The sequence below is a fragment of the Zeugodacus cucurbitae genome, chromosome 5 (assembly GCF_028554725.1).
Source record: "Zeugodacus cucurbitae isolate PBARC_wt_2022May chromosome 5, idZeuCucr1.2, whole genome shotgun sequence".
In the NCBI taxonomy this organism is placed as follows: Eukaryota; Metazoa; Arthropoda; class Insecta; order Diptera; family Tephritidae; genus Zeugodacus; species Zeugodacus cucurbitae.
In genome coordinates, this window is record NC_071670.1 from 67,450,600 (window position 1) to 67,469,657 (window position 19,058).

Genomic DNA, 19,058 nt, shown 5'->3' on the forward strand with positions numbered 1-19,058 from the left:
CAATATGTCTTCATGTTTCTCGTTCCCTTTTTCACCATATAATATTGACATGTTTTCTAAATAGTTCCAAAATTTTACTAATATAATCTAAAAATCTTGTTCTTAACTCAAAATAATTTAAAGAAATCCGTAATCATCAAAACAACAAAAAAGATTCGAAACGCTTAGTATTTATTTTCAATACTAGAGTTCGTTTTGTGAGGAGTGTTCAAAAAATAACGGAAATTTTTAAATTTTCAAATTTCCAATTGTCAATTTTTTTGACGTCTAAGCCTCTATATTAATTTTTCAAAAAACAAAAAATTCTCGTTATTGTTAATGTTGCTAAAGAGAGTATTATAGTTTTGTTCACATAACGGTTGTTTGTAACACCCAAAACTAAAAGAGTTAGATATAGGGTTATATATACCAAAGTGATCAGGGTGAAGAGTGGAGTTCAAATTCGGATGTCTGTCTGTCCGTCCGTCCGTCCGTCTGTGCAAGATGTAACTTGAGTAAAAATTAAGATATCTGGATGAAACTTGGCACACTTATTTCTTGGCACAATAGGAAGGTTGCTTTCGAAAATGAGCAAAATCGGACCACTGCCAAGCCCACAAAATGGCGAAAACAGAAAACACATAAAGTGCCATAACTAAGCCATAAATATAGCTATGGAAATAAAATTTGGTATGAAGGATCGCACTATGAAGGGGCATATTTGGATGTAATTTTTTTGGGGAGGTGGGCGTGGCCCCGCCTCCAAATAGGTTTTTTGTACATATCTCGGAAACCAATAGACCTATATAAACCAAACTTTCTGCAGTCGTTTTTTTTAGCCACTTCTTAATACAGTCCAAAAATGAAAGAAATCGGATACTAACCACGCCCACCTCCCATACAAAGGTTAGGTTGAAAATTACTAAAAGTGGGTTAACTCACTAACGAAAAACGTCAGAAACACTAAATTTCACATAAGAAATGACAGATGAAAGCTGCACTCAGATTTTTTTACAAAATGGAAAATGGGCGTGGCGTCGCCCACTTATGGGTCAAAAACCATATCTCAGGAACTACTCCACCGATTTCAATGAAACTTGGTTTGTAATAGTTTCCTTACATCTCAATGATATGTTGTGACATCGCTTCACAACCACGCCTACTTCCTATATAGCAGAACTTTGAAGACGATCGGAATCGTTTAATTTACAATATATAAAGTAAGCACTAGTGAAGATATCGGTGCAGAACTTTTCACAAATACTATGTTAATAGTGTGGCAGCCCCATTCTAAAAATCGCCGAAATCGGACCATAGGTTTTTAAGGCCCCATATATCGAACACGAGGTCCTCGGTGCTTCTAACCTAATATTATGGTTCCCAACTTTCAATGGACTTTATACAATATATATGACGAATATGTGGGTCAAATTGTGTATTATATAATATAAATAAAGTTAAATAAATAAATTGCGAGAGTATAAAATGTTCGGTTACACCCGAACTTAGCCCTTCCTTACTTGTTTAGTATTATCTTCAAGAAGAACCTTCCAAATTGGAAGCAACGAGAAGAAACAGTCTCTTCTTAAAGTCAATTTGTAGTCGTTCTTCAAATTATGTGAACAATGCAAAATAATTGCTATTTATGTTCAAAAGCGGAAATTGCAAATTAAATTGAACAAAAAACATAGAAAAATGTTGAACGAAAGATTTTTTGTTGCGTTTCTTATTCGTATGTAGCCACTTGAATGTTTAAGTACGAATTACAAAAGAAATTAAATTAATAATCCGCTAAATATCGAATGCGTCATCGCCTTGCAGCGAGTGTGTGGCGCGTGGGTCTTGAGGAACTTGTTATTATAGCCAGTTCCCAAATCGCCATTCGTCCATATACGGTTGATTCAATAATGAATTGTCATTAGAAACAAACATGCATACTAATTGCTATACATTGAGAAGTAAGTATGTATGAAGTAAAGTGCGAACGAGACCAGTGACCACCACAACGGGCCAGTCAGTCTAAGCCACCCAAACACTGTCCAAAAGTGTAGAGTGTGCGCGTCCTCCTAAGCTTGCTTTAATTCAGACGAGCCTACGTGTTGTTTTTAGTGGCCAGAATTCGAAGTGTCTATATGTACATACATTCATATATTTTTGTAGATAAGAAACTAATAAATAGAGAAAAAATAAAAAATAACCTGCAAAAGTGTCCTCCATATACGCACAAAACTTATGAATGAAAATTTTGAACACACTTTTCCAACACTGCACCTCTTATCTTCAATTGGATCACTGATTTTAGTACTTTTCTTCCATTTTTTACAGAAATACGCACGCAAAACGCCGAACAGTTTCTTTCGTACGCAGTCAAAACAACTGGACAGACTACCAGTCGCGCTCGTGCAATCGAACTGTGTTTAAGTCAGAGCACATCCATATTCGTACTGAGCTATCTACATAAATACACACACTGCGTGTAAGCTTAGGAAAGCGTTAGTGTCGCGATCATTTGTGAATTAAACACGTTCTATGTACAATTTCCGGCATGAGTGGGTTTCATTCAGTAGAGTCGTGTGTTTTTCTCTATATTTTTTTACTATAACAACACCGTACTCCTCAAGACTGAGAGTGTTACGCACAAAATTGTTTTATATGCACAGGATGACGATCGACATAACATAAAGCAGTAGCGTCGATTCTCTTGTAAGCGAGTGCCAAAAGAACACGTGCTAAAGTAACGGAGTACCTTTAAGGTGGCTAGAAATACTCGGCTACCTTTTTAAGTGAGTTCAGAGATAGGAGATAAGTGAGGTTGATAAAAAATATAGGCTTAAAATGTAGTGTTGTCAGAGATCTTAAAAAATAATTGAATGAACTCTAGAAAAATACTAAAAATTCTCGAAAATGTCAAAAAAAATGTGTGTTCTTAATTTGGTAACAATATTTCGAAAGTCCAAAATGTTGTACATTCAAAATGCCCACAGCCATCCATTCATTTGTTTGAACTTCTTTGATGTCCTCAGCCTTAAGGGGGTAGTCTTGTCAAAGAACGTTCTTTGTTATGTTATATAGGGCATGGAAATCAAATCGTTATTGAAGTATCGTAAAAGCAATCAAATCAAAAAGTCAAAAATTCAAAAAATCAACAAAATTAAGTGGGATCTAAAAAATTTGGCATACCCATCTAACCCAACAACCCAATCTTCTAACAATCTGAACATAAAATTTATAAATGAATATCTAATGTAATGTCGCTATGGTTGGAACTACGGAAAAGTTTAAACACATTTTTTCACAAAATGTCGACTGATTAAAAAAAAAAATATTTTTCCCACCTCAAAAAAAAAAAAAAAACAAGTAAGGAAAGGCTATGTTCGGGTGCAACCGAACATTTTATACTCTCGCAATTTATTGAAAAAATTTAACCAATACATATATGCGGAATAAAACTCACCGTATTTTTGAAAAACCTATAATTAGGTATATGGGAGCTAGGAGAAGATACTTTTGAAAAACCTACAATGAGGTATATGGAAATGTTATGACCCGATTTTAATAATTTTTGGAACAGAGACACACTATTAGAAGAAAACAATTTCCTCTGAATTAAATTGAGATATCTGAGAGATTTACCCATATTTCCGGTTAAAATTTATCCTTAGGCGCTGAGTTCAACATGTTCGATATCTGGGGCCTTGAAAAGTTATGGTCCGTTTTCGACAATTTTTTCACAAGTGAAGCCAGAGATGATATGCACTAATTGTGTAAAGTTTTATTCCGTTATCTTCATTGGTTCCTTATGTTTACATTATAAAGTGAAGGAATAAGATGGATTTCAAAATCGAGTTATAAGGAAAGTAGTAGTGGTTGTGAACCGATTTCGCCCATTTTTTGTCCGTGTTATCAGGGTGTCAAGAAAATATTATATACCGAATTTCATTCGAATCGGTCGAGTAGTTCCTGAGATATGGTTTTTGACCCATAAGTGGGCGATGCCACGCACATTTTCCATTTTCCAAAATCTGAGTACAGCTCCCTTCTGCTATTTCTTCTGCAAAATTTAGTGTTTCTGACGTTTTTCGTTAGTTAGTTAACCCACTTTTAGTAATTTTCAACCTAACCTTTGTATGGGAGGTGGGCGTGGTTATTATCCGATTTCAACTATTTTCATGGTGTGTGGTAGGGTATGTAAGAGACCCGACTGCAGAAAGTTTGGTTTATATAGCTTTATTAGTTTGCGAGTTAAATACAAATAACCGATTTGTGGGCGGAGCCACGCCCACTGCCCCAAAAAAATTACATCCAAATATGCCCCCTCCTAGTGCGATCCTTTCTTCCAAATTTTACTTTTATATCTTCATTTATGGCTTAGTTATGACACTTTATGTGTTTTTGGTTTTCGCCATTTTGTGGGCGTGGCAATGGCCCGATTCTGCCCATTTTCGAACTTGATCTTCCTATGGTGCCAAGGAATATTTGTACCAAGTTTCGTCAAGATATCTTAATTTTTACTCAAGTTACAGCTTGCACAGACGGACAGACGGACAGACGGACGGACGGACAGACATCCGGATTTCAAATCTACTCTACTACTCTACTTTGGTATATGTATATGACTCTATATCTAACTCTTTTAGTTTTAGGTGTTACAAACAACCGTTATGTGAACAAAACTATAATACTCTCGTAGCAACTTTTGTTGCGAGAGTATAAAAAAAGAGCCTAGGTCCGGAGATACTGGATCTCCGAAACTAATGTAAATTTTGACATATTCTTAAATAGTTAAAAGTCGTTTTGAAATAGGATCAACACCAGAATACTCCTTAAAAATTGCTAAAGACATACACATTACTTGAAGGACGGTAAAGTTATCGTTGAACTCTAGTTGAAATGAGTGAGAATTTAAAATATTAGATTGTTATACTATATTATTTGATCACAAGGGAAGTTTTCATTACAGAGTTTAAAAAAAAAGTGGTAAGAAAAATTGCTACTTCGATTAGTCCCATCAAGATTCAAAGTCATGTTTTTAGAAACAAAAATAATATTAAATTATAGAGATATTTTGAAATGTATTACAACGCATTCAGTAGCTGTGGGGCATAAATTAAGCATGGGTATAAAACCATTATGTTATTTATTAATTTAATATTTTTCAGAAAATTATACATAAGTATACATATGTAATAGATGCCTACAAATATCCCACAATATATTTATATGTTCACCAAACTTCCCTTAATAAGTCTAAAATTTACATCAACTAAGCTGCCATTGACCTCGCCGTTGAACATATGGTTATACTCCCATACAAAAAGTCATTCATAAATAATTATGAATTATACACAATTTCCCCACATATATATATTGTATATAGTCAATTGTCTGCACATCATCGCCTCATATATGAAGACGCAAATTTGTGCCGAAGCAACCACAAAATATGTAGTAGCAAAAGCGAGTTGGGCTCCGAGCACAACAATTTCAATTGCAATCATTAAATGGGCAAAAATCATTTGCGCATGCGCGCATTCAGAATTTTTATTAACACACAACAGCCGATGCGCGCCCATTAAACGCCGGAAAGGGCAAACAATATGAATAATATGCAAACAAAAGAAAAACGAAAGCGAAAATAGGCAAAAGAGGAAATGCACAAAAAAAAGGAGTTTTACTTTCAATGCAGCTAAGTGACTGCGAGGGAAGAGAAAGAAGTTGAAGGCGCAAGGCAGCATAGAAACAGTGATGCAGTTTGGATAATTTCATTGCAAGTGAAATTGGGTTGCAGGGGTTGTGGAGTGAGATGAGTACATATGATGCATTGTGGGATTATGTATGAGTTTATATAATTGGCAGACACACGCACTTAATTGAAAGTAATTAAATACCACGAACGCCAAGTAATCAAACGAAATCCGCTGAATAGTTAATTTTCTGCTGAAAAATATAAGAAGTGTAATTGCAAACAGTACAGTTTAGTACAAAATTATTTATACAAAATGAGTAAAATTTTTAAATAAAAAATTTATTTTAAATTAAGATTATCTAATGTTATCTCAGGAAAGCTTAATTTTCGGTATTTTTTTAAATTGCGTTAACGTATGCTCTTCGCATGCGCAACAACACCTCAGCAAACTGACAGCTACATAAGTATTCAGCCACAGTGTCAGACTATATGTCTCTGCAAGTTCTTAGAATGCATTTTTGACATCAGCGACACACTTTGAAAAGCGGTAATTGTCCTATCAGCTTATTTAGTCTCTCAACTTTAAGCAGAGCTCGGCACACGACTCAGCAGTAAGCCCAGCTGCATACATGTGAATTCCACCGATCCATACCCTATGCTAGCCTCAGCGTCCAATTTTTAGGTCTAAAAAGCCGAAATGTCAACTAGCATTCACTGAAACCCAACAGATATTAACGTCAAACACGTCAAAGCGACGTCAGCCAAGAGCGCGCTCACGCTTGTACTCGCACTCACGCTCGGTCGCAAGCCGCGCTTTGCTCATGGTCAACGAGTTTTGGCCAACGAGTTTTCGTGACAGTTTTATTGAATTAATTCGACGACGTTTCTGTGATTTTTGCTATTGGTATGCACATACCGTTGTAGACGTACACGAAAAATCATTACTAAGTACAACAGTATTCAACATTTAACATGACTGAGATAATTTGATTTATGTGCTAATTCGTTGATATGCGCACACGCATTGCACAAATGCTTTGCGAAGCTATGGCTAGGCTTCTACTTGCATTTGTTGACGCGCTTTAAAGTTAGCCGCTAATAAGCATTTATGAAATTACAATAAAAAAAATGTTTTTTTATTATTATTATTGCAAGCTCAAGTGCATCTCTACGCCCACGCTAAAACATGTGTAAGCGATTGTAATAAAAATGTGTGCAATGAATATTTTTGGATTTTTGTATTTTTGTACAGTATCTGTGCAGTGAATTGGGAACGCTTAGGTTAAACTTTGAAATTTTTCTGAAATGAAAATCATAAATATTTGCTTTCGCGGTTGCGGCAAACTCCAGATCACTGAAATACGAGATCTACCAGGCGTGTTCAAAAAATAACAGAAATTTTCAGTTTTTTCTTTAAATATTTATTCATTCGACATTAATGAACAACGAGGTGTGTTCAAAAAATAACGGGAATTTTTGACATTCGAAGGCGACTACATGCCTTCAAAATAGTACCCATTATCCTACCTTATACCAACGCTTCTTCCAATCGTCGAAACACTGCTCAAACTCGATTTTAGGAATAGCCTTTGCCTCTTTCACCGATTTCTCATGTACTTGTAAAACGACAGCACTTTAAGGTTCTCTTTATTTTTGGAAATAGGAAAAAGTCACACAGAGCCATGTCAATTTTGACAACTGTACTCTCCAAACCCGCTAAATTTAAAAAAGCCCGTTATTTTTTGAACACACAATGTTTTCAGTTTAGTTGAAACCTCCGAAACGGGTACTCTCTGACCAAAAATTTTAATCCTCGATATTTGTGTAAATTGTATACTTTTTTGATATTCTCTGTGGGTAATATTGAACAGACATTAAAAAGTGATTCTTATAATTAAAAAATGAAAATAAATAAAATCCTAAAGACTTGCCAAAATCAAAATAACTATGAGGTACTCGTGGTAATTAAGTACAGCAACAATCGTGCGCAGCTAATTTTAATTACGTCAAATATTTCAGCTTTTTTGTTTTTTTTTATAAACAAAAACAAAAGTATGTACTTTATTTAAATTTGCAAAGTCAGAACTTAATTTTTTTATTTCGAATGTTTTGATTAAATTTGTTTATAATTGCAAATAATGTGCGCTGTGCAAGTATCATTACTATGCCAGATCATTACGTATACGTTAATATGGCGATATGACAAAAAAACAAGATTTCGTAGCGTTAAAAATAATCAAATCAGCGTCAAACGCGAAAAGGAACTTCGAAATCGAACACAGATTCATATTTGTCTTTGCATTTCAATTTCGTATGATTACAATAAATAGCTAAGTCAAACAAAACGTTAGCAACAACAATAAGCAGCGTAGAAATAGAAGTTGAGCTTAGCGCTAAGCTAAAGGTGAAGTGAATCATCGCGTGCGGCAACTTGGCAACTTCCTTCTCATATCATTATAATAAGAATACAAATATGCTAATAAACATTTATACAGAAATACATAATAATACACAAAAAAAATACATACAAACATAAAAAATATTTAAAAATAAACATAAGTACATTAAAGATTTGTATATAAACATAAACTTTTTAAGCGGCGAATTTCCATCGCTTTTAATTATTTGACTTTTTTTACACATGCAAACACTTGTACTTAAGTACATATGTACATACGTACAAATATGTATTTTATATTTCACAGCCACGCAAATTCGTGCTCAGATTACGAACGTCTGAAAAAAAACATGAATTTATGTACTTATTATTGAATTCTGTGCCAAGTCGTTAAAAGACTTCAAAAGCAGAGAATAAAAAGTTATCTAAAAAGTCTTTCGTATTTAATTGCCTTGAAAATACACAACAATCGATTTGCTATAAATATGTATGTACACGCATAGAATACTTAAGTTTAAGTACTTATGTTCGTAAATATGTATGTATATCCATACATTTGAGAAATATGATTTAAAGCACTGTGAGTTGGAAACTAAAATCACTATTAGAGATAACAGTTTTCGAACCTTATTATTGATTTTAACGGGAATTTTATTCCACATTTTTTGAAAATTTAAAGGTGTTACATACAATTAACTTTATTTTATTTAGCACAATATTAATTATATATTTTTATTTATTTTTTTATTAATTAATTTTATTTAATAAAAATAATATGAGTTGGCAACCCTACCAAAAAATTTTTCAAATATATTAGAGCGACGTGTTTTTGATAACCTATTTTAGCGTTTTTTTATTTTTCATTATTTTTTATTATATATTCATTATTTTCATTATTCATTTATTTCATTATTTTTTTTTATATTATTTTTCTTTAACAATTTTCAAACAAGCGGCAACCCTGCTAGAAAATATCTTCAACGTAATCTCTATTGAAATTCTTTTAAGTTGCCCGAGTATTAACATCATAATTTAATTTAGTTTGTTGCCCGTATTGTAGTGTTTATAAATTGTATCGACCAAAAATTATCGAACAGCGGCAACCCTACTACAAAATATATTCAAAAAAGTTATTCTTAACTTCTTTTAAAGTGCCCGAATATTATCAACATATGTAATTTGGTTTAGTTTCAAACCCTTATTGAACTCATTATCAATTATTTCCAGCTAAAATTATCAAAATGTGGCAGCTCTGTTAAAAAAATAATAAAAAATATTTCATTACTTTTTCTATTTTGTAATATTTCATTTCTTTTTATTAAATTAATTCAATAAAAAAATGAAATTGTGTCTCAATTACTTTCATCTAGAATTATCAAAGAGTGGCAGCTCTGTTAAAAAATAATACAAAAATAGTTCAATTTGCTATCAAGTTGATTTGGTACTTTATTAAATTAATTGAATAAAAAAATTAAAAAAATAAACTGTTGACAATACTTTTCAAAATCATTTTTTCCGAAATCTGTTTTAAACCTTAATGATCGCATATGAAGAATTACACTAAATATTGAATTAAAAAAAATTGTTTGAATTAAAATTTACAAATAATTGGTAACCCTTCGCTTAAGTTTGGTAACTAAATAAAACTACTTAAATCATTTAACTTATCAATTTATCTTACTAAAATGTGGGAACTTTGATTTTTGAGACCCAAGTATTACCTCGAACGATCAAAACAACATGTGTTAAATCGTTTCGGCCTTCACATTGTTGGCCCACTGAAGTAATATCTCGAACAAGAAGAAAAAAAATATACTTCGAAACTAGTATTCTATTAGAACTATACTAACATACTTAATGCTAGCTAATTACCACGATTATTATTTTCAAATTTAGCAGTTTTAGTTTTTATGCGTTTTATGAATGAGTGTTGGGCCACCTGTCAGTCCGTGTCTAAAATAATTAACGCAAACCGCCCATTATTTGCGTATTCTTGCCCGTACGCATGAGCCGACTGCTGCTGGCACTAACTACAAGTAGATATATTATTAAAGCTGCGCATGCGCAACTCACAATAATGAGATGCTCACACTCTCGGGGCAAAGAAGACACAGGCAAGTGTGTTTAATAAATTCTACAAATATTACGAAGTTGGCGCACAGCTTACATCATGTTATGACTAAATGTTATGAGCAAAAAATTGAGATTGGCGCTTAGCGCACCTTCGTGTGTACCAGAGAGTTGAGCTCACGCTGTGTTTGACAGACGCGCAAATGACTCAAATAATTGTTTTTTGTTGTTGTCGAGGCAGGTTTTTTTTCACTCTCACAGCTTAATTTGATGATAATTTTGGCACTAAAACGCGATGGCAGTCAGACAGCCAAACAAACAGAATCGTCTAGCTTTAAAGAACCTGCCTTAATACCACCTTCCAACCGTGATTATTTCACATCAAATATTTGGTAAACAAAAAATTAAATAATTTATTATGCGGTCATTCAACGCCATTTACATTTGGTGGCTTTGTGTTCTTTGCGCGATTTCCACAAGCTGAGCTTGTAGGAATTTCTGTAGCTTCATACCTATTAACTCATAATATTATTTATGGACCCTTATATTTTTATGGCCGCACATTTTTTTTTATTTTAATATTCTTTCTCAATTTTTGTTTTTGCTGTTTTTGTGGGCTTAACGCTAATTCCTAATCGCTTTTGTACAACATAGAAAAAAATAATAATTTTGCTAATCACATATTTTTCTTTACACTCTGTTTACAGTTTGGCTTACAGCAAAAGATCTCCTTTGTAATCCGAGGCAATTTGAAGTTCAAGCGCTGAACTTGGGGTGCGTCGCACACTCTCATGTGTCAATCAGCCACTAAAAATTCGTTTCACACTCTTGCTGTTTTGCATTGTCTTTTCATTGTTGTTGTTGTCTTTTATTTCATTCAGCACTTTTTTGTTGTTGTCAATTTGTGACCATTAACAACTGAAACCCCACATTTCTCATATTAATGTCTACAGTTTACAGTGGTTTCCGCCAAGAGGCGTTGACAGTTTGTATCAATGACCTCTGCGAAACCGTACGTTTGGTATACGAGTATTTAGGGAAGATACTGACAGTTAGAGCCATTTGTCTAAAGCGTTTAGTTTTTAATGTACATATACTTATTCGTAATAAATAAATATGTGTTTTGCGATTAACAATTTATCAAACTATGAAAGATAGCGGTAAATCTCTGTTTGTTCGTACGATTCTTACAATAGATCTCATCAGAAGCTGTTCTCATCGTTTCGGGGCAATTGGCTACGTGTCTACTAATGATTTTACAAGACATTTACGAATGAAGAAAAGGAATACATAATTTTTTATTTTTCATAGAAAAATTATTATGTTGTTGAAGATATGTAGTTTAATATTGAGATTTGTAGTAGTTATTGCTGAGTTCATAAGGTGGCTATTCCAAGAACTTTTACATTCGAGATTCAGAAGGTTTGACTGACAATATAATGGTTGTTCCAAACAAATGGGTTTTATTTCAATTTCAACAGGCGCATCGGGTTTATGAAGTGAAGTAATGGTAGATGATGATTCTTGAGTCTATTTAACGCCTGCTTTCTTCAGTGAGTGCGACCAATTAGTAGAATTTTAATCGCAGTCACAATAAATATTCGGCGATGAAGTCTTCTTCTCAGATCACGAACTTTACCAAAGTTATATTCTCATTCACATTCCCTTAAGGGGTATTCTGGGCTAGGATATTGAAAAAATTGATTTTCTTGATTGACTTGACTTGAAATTGATTGACTTTCAAAAATATGACCTTGAAATTTTTCAAAATTCGACTTATTTTCGGAGATACAGCCGATTTTGTGATGTGGCGACATGATATCTCAAGTTCTACTGAACCGATTCCTTTGAAATTTGGTAAATATCTTCTTTATACAATGCTCTATCATTCTGCCTTGGATTTCTAGAAATTTTAATTTGAAGTATTTTTTTTTTAATTTTAAAAGGTCGAAAAAATTGGGTAAAAAATTTTTTTTTTCAAGTCGACGCCATTTTTTATTTAATTTTTTTTTTTAATGGACAACCCGATAACAACATCCTTACTAATGAAGAATCTTCTTGTTTTTTGTGTTTCAGATCTCTACAAGGGTTGAAATGACGTCAACCAGGACGCATCGTTTTTTTTTTTTTTTTTGGAAGTCCCCACTCCACCGGCCCGTATTTCGCTAAAGAAATTGTTTGCTTTTCGATCAATTGCGATCTTTTTTTTCACTTAATTTTTCACTCAATTATATGCCAGAAGGGCTATTTTTTGGAATTATTACATAGATTTGTGGCGCTTTGCTTCCCCACGGTCTCTCTGTCAATTCTTATACATTCTTCAAATAACATTTCAAATCTACTTTTGTTATAAACATTCCTAACGATGAGTAATAACGATTCACCAAATCTACAACACAACAATCAACAGCACAGTTACTATCTCTCTCCAATGATACTAACCGCAATGTAATTCAGAAAAATTTTCAATTATTTTCTTAATTATTTAACGCCATAAAAAGTATTTTAGCAATCAACAGTACTTTTTTAACTGTTAACACTACTAAAACGCTTAGCCTAAATTGATAAAAAGCGAATGTGGAGACACTGAAGACACAATACACAATGGATGACGTGACAACTATGGGATCTCTGACACATTTTTTTGTTATTATTTTTGTAATTTATTACTATTTACTAACTATGACAAGGTATTATGTGTTCAATGTGCTTTGCTGTTAAGTTTACTTTTACAAATACAAACACATCCGTATGTGTTTATCTAACTGCAAATAGCCGTATATTGTTGTTATCTCAAACTGTCGCTTGGCATACGAGTATATAGAGCAGTGAGAACTCGCTTATGATAACAATTGAATTGCGGTCAAAGAGTCACCCACCTAAAGGTAAATGCGATAGATAAATATGCTTACGTATGTAGGTAAGTATGTATGTATGAAAGTATGTAATTATTTACATAACTTGCTTAACACCAGACTAAACGATTGATCACTCGCTATACAAACGTTGGTATGCCTGTGAATGACGCGTCATACTTTTGTGTGCAACTGTTTGTTTGCACTTTACACCACTTCATTCAAGTGTTGTGTTAAAGGCGCCAAAATAAGCGTTAACAAATTGTTGAAACAAACGGCAATAGCAGGTGTGAAAAGATGCACATATACGTACATACTTGTAACTAGATATGTGAATATGTGTATGCGAGGTGTGTTCAAAAAATAACGGGAATTAAAATTTGCAATTGTAATTTTTTTTTTTATTTTGAATGGAAACTATTTTGAAGGCAACAACACTAATATAGGCATTGAATAAATATTTTTTTTCAAACACGAAAATTCCCGTTATTTTTTGAACACACCTCGTACATAAATGTAAGCCTTTAATGCGCATAAAAATGATATATCTATATACATATGTAAAAGTTGTTACATTTCAATACATTTGGTTGTTGTTGTTAATGTATTTATGTACTCAAAAAGCAGATAAAAATGCTAAAATTCAATAACTGGTCTTAGTATTATCTAACAATAAAATCCCCATGTGATAAAATAGAGATAAAAAGTTCTCTTTATTATGTTCTTCGGCTACTTTCAGGGCCACTTTTTATTGCTTCTTATATATTTTTGTAAAATTTTGGTGTCACAAACTTATCAAATTTTAGTTTCACTATCGACTTATGTACTTGTATATATGCAAGACGGCTTATATGTATATTAGGCCATAAAATATGTACTATATATTGATCGTATGGTCGAATTAGCGTTGTGCCGATCGAAAATAAAAACAAAAATCAACAATCGCTTAAAAGACGAATAGAGTGCCAATTCACAAATTCTAAAGCCTCTTTGTATTGTAATCCCCCTCTTTACTCGCTGACATGACATCTTGAGTTATGACAACTTCTATAGTCAAATCTACAACGAGTAAATTAATGTTTAAATTATCAGTGCAAAGTGGTATAACCACTACTATACCAGTTTATTTGATTTATACCAATTGTTTGTTCGATCCGTCGGTCTCCAAGGTTGAGTAAAATGAATCAAACTGATATAAATTGCCATACATAATAGCTTTTCCCAATCCTTCAATCGATATAATTCGATTCGACCGATTTAATAATCTAGTTCGTAGTAGTAGTACCATTCGACTTGACGAATTCGCCAATAAAAGGCATAAAGTACATAATACATATTTACCAACGAATAGAAACGAAAGGTCTATCGATCTATACATCAGAAGCAAGGATATAAGCTCCGAAAACACGATATCAGTTGGCACTAACGAATGTAGAGACTTACCACTTCTGCGTTGGAATGTCCAGGTGGGGTTATGTTTGGTGTTTCGAAATGGATTTATAGATTTGCCCTTCAAAAATAAGAGGGATTCGTTAGCGACTGCATATTTAAATCAACACAGTTAGCCACCAAAGCCTGATGACTCAATCAAAGTCGCTAAAAAATGAAAAATAAGAGCCAAGCACTACTGCTCCAATACCCCACTACCGGCATTATCGAATTATCAACTCGGACTAAATCAACAACACAGACAAGTCTACCATTAAGCACCACTTCGGACAGACGTCAGTTACTCCTCTACTCTACTGATGAAAACAAATTTGTGTGCGAATGGGCGGCATCAAAAGAGATAATAATACGAAATTATGCTAATGTGCGTGTACGTTGAATTGCAAGATCGACTTTGGTGATTTTCAGCAATAACAAACAAACCGCAGCAGAGGATATGGCGCATCTGCCAATTCCAGCCAAGGCAATACGGGTACAAGCCATGAAAAACGCGTGCGACAGACATGCGACCAATGTGACGTTAGTCGCTATGAAGTCGTATTTTACTAGCGACCGCAGAGATAGCTAATGAAACGTGCTAGACAAACAGGCAGAATGGCCACATCATAGACACTCGGACAGTCGGACAGTTGACTGTGCAGACCGATAAATACACTAAAGTGCCGGATATTGGCGTTTAGCGTGATCGCAATCTTTTGACGAATATGTTGAGTGCATCCTCAACAGGCAACCAGGCAACTAGGCAACTATACCGACAACACAACAACAACCAATTACATATGTATATATGTGTATACCAACAATTAATAGATACCGTCGCCGCGACCGCGTGCAAAGTGAGTGCCAAAGTCACGCATGCCGGCGAAGTTGGCAAAGATGCTAATGTGTGATTTGTTGATTCAGTCGCACAAGTTCAAGTAGACATTGCCAATGCTAAGCTCGTATTTTCCTACTACATGCATACCTACATATGTATGTACATATGTTATGTTATGTGGTGTAGTAGAAGTGTGGCAGCATCGTTGAATTTGGGTTAACACGCGGTGGTAGACGAGGGGGAAAAACATGCATACTATTTAAGTGACAACATCAAAACAAAACATTTGCTTGTAATCACATTTGTTACGAACGAGTGTATGTACATATGTTTATTTGAATATATGGCGAGCGGTTTTCACCATTATGCTATGTTTAGTTCTGTTTTCTTGTAAAAAGAAACTACATTTTATTACAACAACAAAGTTTAGCAATTGCATTTAATACAGGAAAGTGTGAGGATAACTCATTACCGTGGCTTAACTTCTTACAATACTGCTTTTATTTAATTATACCAGTTAATTTAATTTATACCAGTTTTTAATTGCATTATACCAGTTAATGAAATATGTGCTTTATCCTATTTTATTTGATTATAGCTGTTTATTTAATTTATACCAGTTTTTATGCGATTATACCAGTTAATGAAATATGTGCTTTATCCTATTTTATTTGATTATACCAGTTTATTTAATTTATACCAGTTGTTTGTTCGATTCGGCACCCTTGCATACAGTAAAATATGGGAAAAACCTATTATACTGGCCCAGTTTGATTTTGTTTACTTTATGCCAGTTTTTTGTTATTTTATACCAGTTAATTAAATGTAAGCGTTAAGCTATTATACTTTATTTGATTATTCCAGTTAATTAAATTTATACCAGTTTTCTTAAATTTACTTAATACCAATTTTAATTCGAATGAAGTTTCAAATAACCGAAGCTAATTAACACAATTTGACACTTATATCTGTTTTAGATAGCTTTACGGACTCTAACTTATCTAAGTGAGCAACTTCTGTGGTTTAATACCAATACAAGCTTCTTCCTTTTGAGGCATATCCTCAAGAGTATTGTATTATTATAATAAGATTTTTAATATTCGAAATATACTTTGAGATCGTCTAGGTCTCCTAAGTATATTTCAAACATTTTAGATATTACTAAGAAGACAATAAATCAGGGAACGGACCTTCAAGGAAATTTCTAGTGAGATCAGCATATCATGGAAAGTGCTTTTGTAGATTTTGCATTGCAGAAAACAATCGATAGTCTTATAATGTTACACACATTCTCGCTTCAGTGTTCTGACCATAGCAGTTCTCCTCTATGATCTCAAATAAAATAATATCGTTAAGATATTAGACCAACAAGGAACGTCTTCTCTGGATATTTGAATATGTCTTTTGATGAAAATTTTACTTATTATTTGTCTCTCTCTATATCTGACTTACTCTCTCTCTTTCTATCTATCTATATCTCTTTTCGTTTTACATTTTAACCAAAGTAATGTCCAACTAAAACAGAAGGGCCCGATAAACCCAAATACATATATAATTTCAGACCACCAACACGAACACGCACAACCGTTATAATTAAATTTATTACAACTTCACGTCAGGCCATAACAATTAATAGAAACCTTGACGCAAGTTTAACGTTTAATAGAATTGTCTTCCACAAACGAGGCCCTAAATTAATTAAAATTCCAGAAGCCTAAGTGTAGGTAATAAATGAAATGTTCTTGAACGCACGTTTGTCATTGATCTTGTTTCAATTAAGTGCCGTTGTGGAATGGTCTCTACCAAAAGTGGAATGGTCAGCGCGCCCAATAAATAACCCACTCGTTAAAAGCACAAAGCTTTCCGTTTCCTTAAAAGGAAATTATTTAATTAAATGGCATTTTCACGATTTCAATTCTTACGTTGTTGATATTTTGAAAGTTCGTTGTAACAAATTAAAACGCACTATTTAATGGAAGAAGCAGCGTTGGCAATCAATAAAATACTCGATAGACGTTCAATTAGACGATTGCAAAATTTTCACGCATTTATTTTTATAAATTCAAGCGGCAATCTAAATAAAGAATAATGTAAACATTATGATTGTATTTATTGTTGTTGTTTTTTCAATTATGCCTACATATTTTCAAAATCACATTGAATTTTACTATGCGTTGTGGCGTCAATAAGCCAATAAGTGACCGATCGGCCGACCGATCGTGCACTCTACCTTCTTCACGGCATTTGGTAATCTGAGCACGCACTTAATTCGCCGTTGTTTTGTTCTCGTACTCATACTCGTCTAAGTGACGCGATCGCGTTCACCGATAAAAATGACGACTGCAACGACGACGACGATTGATTGATTGTAACCCAATACAGGCGAGCGTGCGCCCAAAAACGCCAACAACAACAATAACAACGGATGGCGTGCTGATTTAATGCCCGTAAATTAAAACCTCTTTATTAACCATTTGCGGCAGCTTAAACGAATGCAGTCGACATTATTATTACGAGTAGCGAGTACAGAGTATTATGAGTACTCGCACTCGCATTGATTTAGTGACCACGAAGTTGTTGTTGTGTTGTTGTCGCACTTATGTACTGCTGTTGCGTAGAGTAAGACTAAAAAGTAATTTGCGTTTTCCGCGCAAGTTACTATTTATTAAACGCACACGAGTCGGCTTGTACGTAACTCGGTCATTGGCCATGGTTATATTGCATCTTCGTGGCGTTAATTAGTTGGTCAATTTGGCCAGCGTTTACACATGAAATGGCCAAAAACACAGCGATGATTTTGCGCTTAAGAGCTCACACTTTTAGCAACGCAGATGGAATTGATGACTTTATGACCGATGATTGGTGAGGTGAATTTAGAGCGCGCATGCGCGACCTTAACTTAAGTGAAAAATACTACTACAGACTGCAGGAAGCAAATTGTAGAGACAGCGTGTAAATATTGTCAATTTTTAGTTTAAAACACATATGTGTTATATTCAAAAAATAACGGGAATTGTACAATTTTTCGTTTTTTTCGTTTGTTAAAAGCTCACACTTCTAGACCTAAAACAGCCTACTTAATATCATTGGGGACTATTTTAAAGGCGGAAAACATTAATTAGACGAATGATAAATATTTTTTTTTTTTTTGAAAAAAAAGTACCGTTATTTTTGAATATAGCTCGCATATGGAAACTTTAAACCTAGATAGATTCAAAAATCCCATAGCAATCCAATATTTTGATATCGCAATGGACTCAGCGCTCAAGTACTTTTAGAAAGCTTCTTGGATATATTTAACATTCACTTTTGCTAGTAAGACCAATTTAATTAATTAATTTTAATCACCCTTTTCCTCTCTCATAAGGAAATCTAGCACAAACTTGGGCTCCTTTTGATATTATCTAAGATCGAGTTAGACCTTTGTCTATAATTTTTTTGAGAGATAGTCGCATCAGCTTTTGTTTCTACGTGGGCAGTAAGTAAGGGAATGTTATCATCTCCACTGAAGTCGAACATTTTAGACCCACTCCCTTGTATTGTTGCCCTAAGATCGTTTGTAGGGATCTTCATTTAAAAAATATCATCTTCTCAATATATTTTTATCTCTTTCTCAAAACTGTGTCCATCTCTAATTGTATATGTCAAAATAGCTTTATTGAAGTTCCCTCGCTATGAGTCGTGACGCCAGCCTCCTCATAATTTACTTTCCGTAATCCGTCCAGAAATTACAAACCAAGGAATTGGGAATTCATACCCAGAAACCAAAATAAACGCTATGAGTATTTAGAGCGGTACTGTATA

General features: G+C 33.7%; 1 protein-coding gene across 4 annotated transcripts in view; it reads right to left on the reverse strand.

The window, feature by feature from the left end:
- Gas2l1_1 (GAS2-like protein pickled eggs) overlaps positions 1–19,058 on the reverse strand; it is a 126,834-nt gene that overhangs the window by 97,086 nt on the left and 10,690 nt on the right. The window contains exon 1 of one of the 4 annotated variants that reach the window (XM_054230586.1): positions 10,851–11,754. The exons of the other annotated variants lie outside the window; for them this stretch is intronic. The gene's annotated coding sequence lies outside the window, so the exon portion shown is untranslated. Of the gene's footprint in view, positions 1–10,850; positions 11,755–19,058 lie in introns of those variants that run through there. 4 annotated transcript variants of the gene reach the window in all.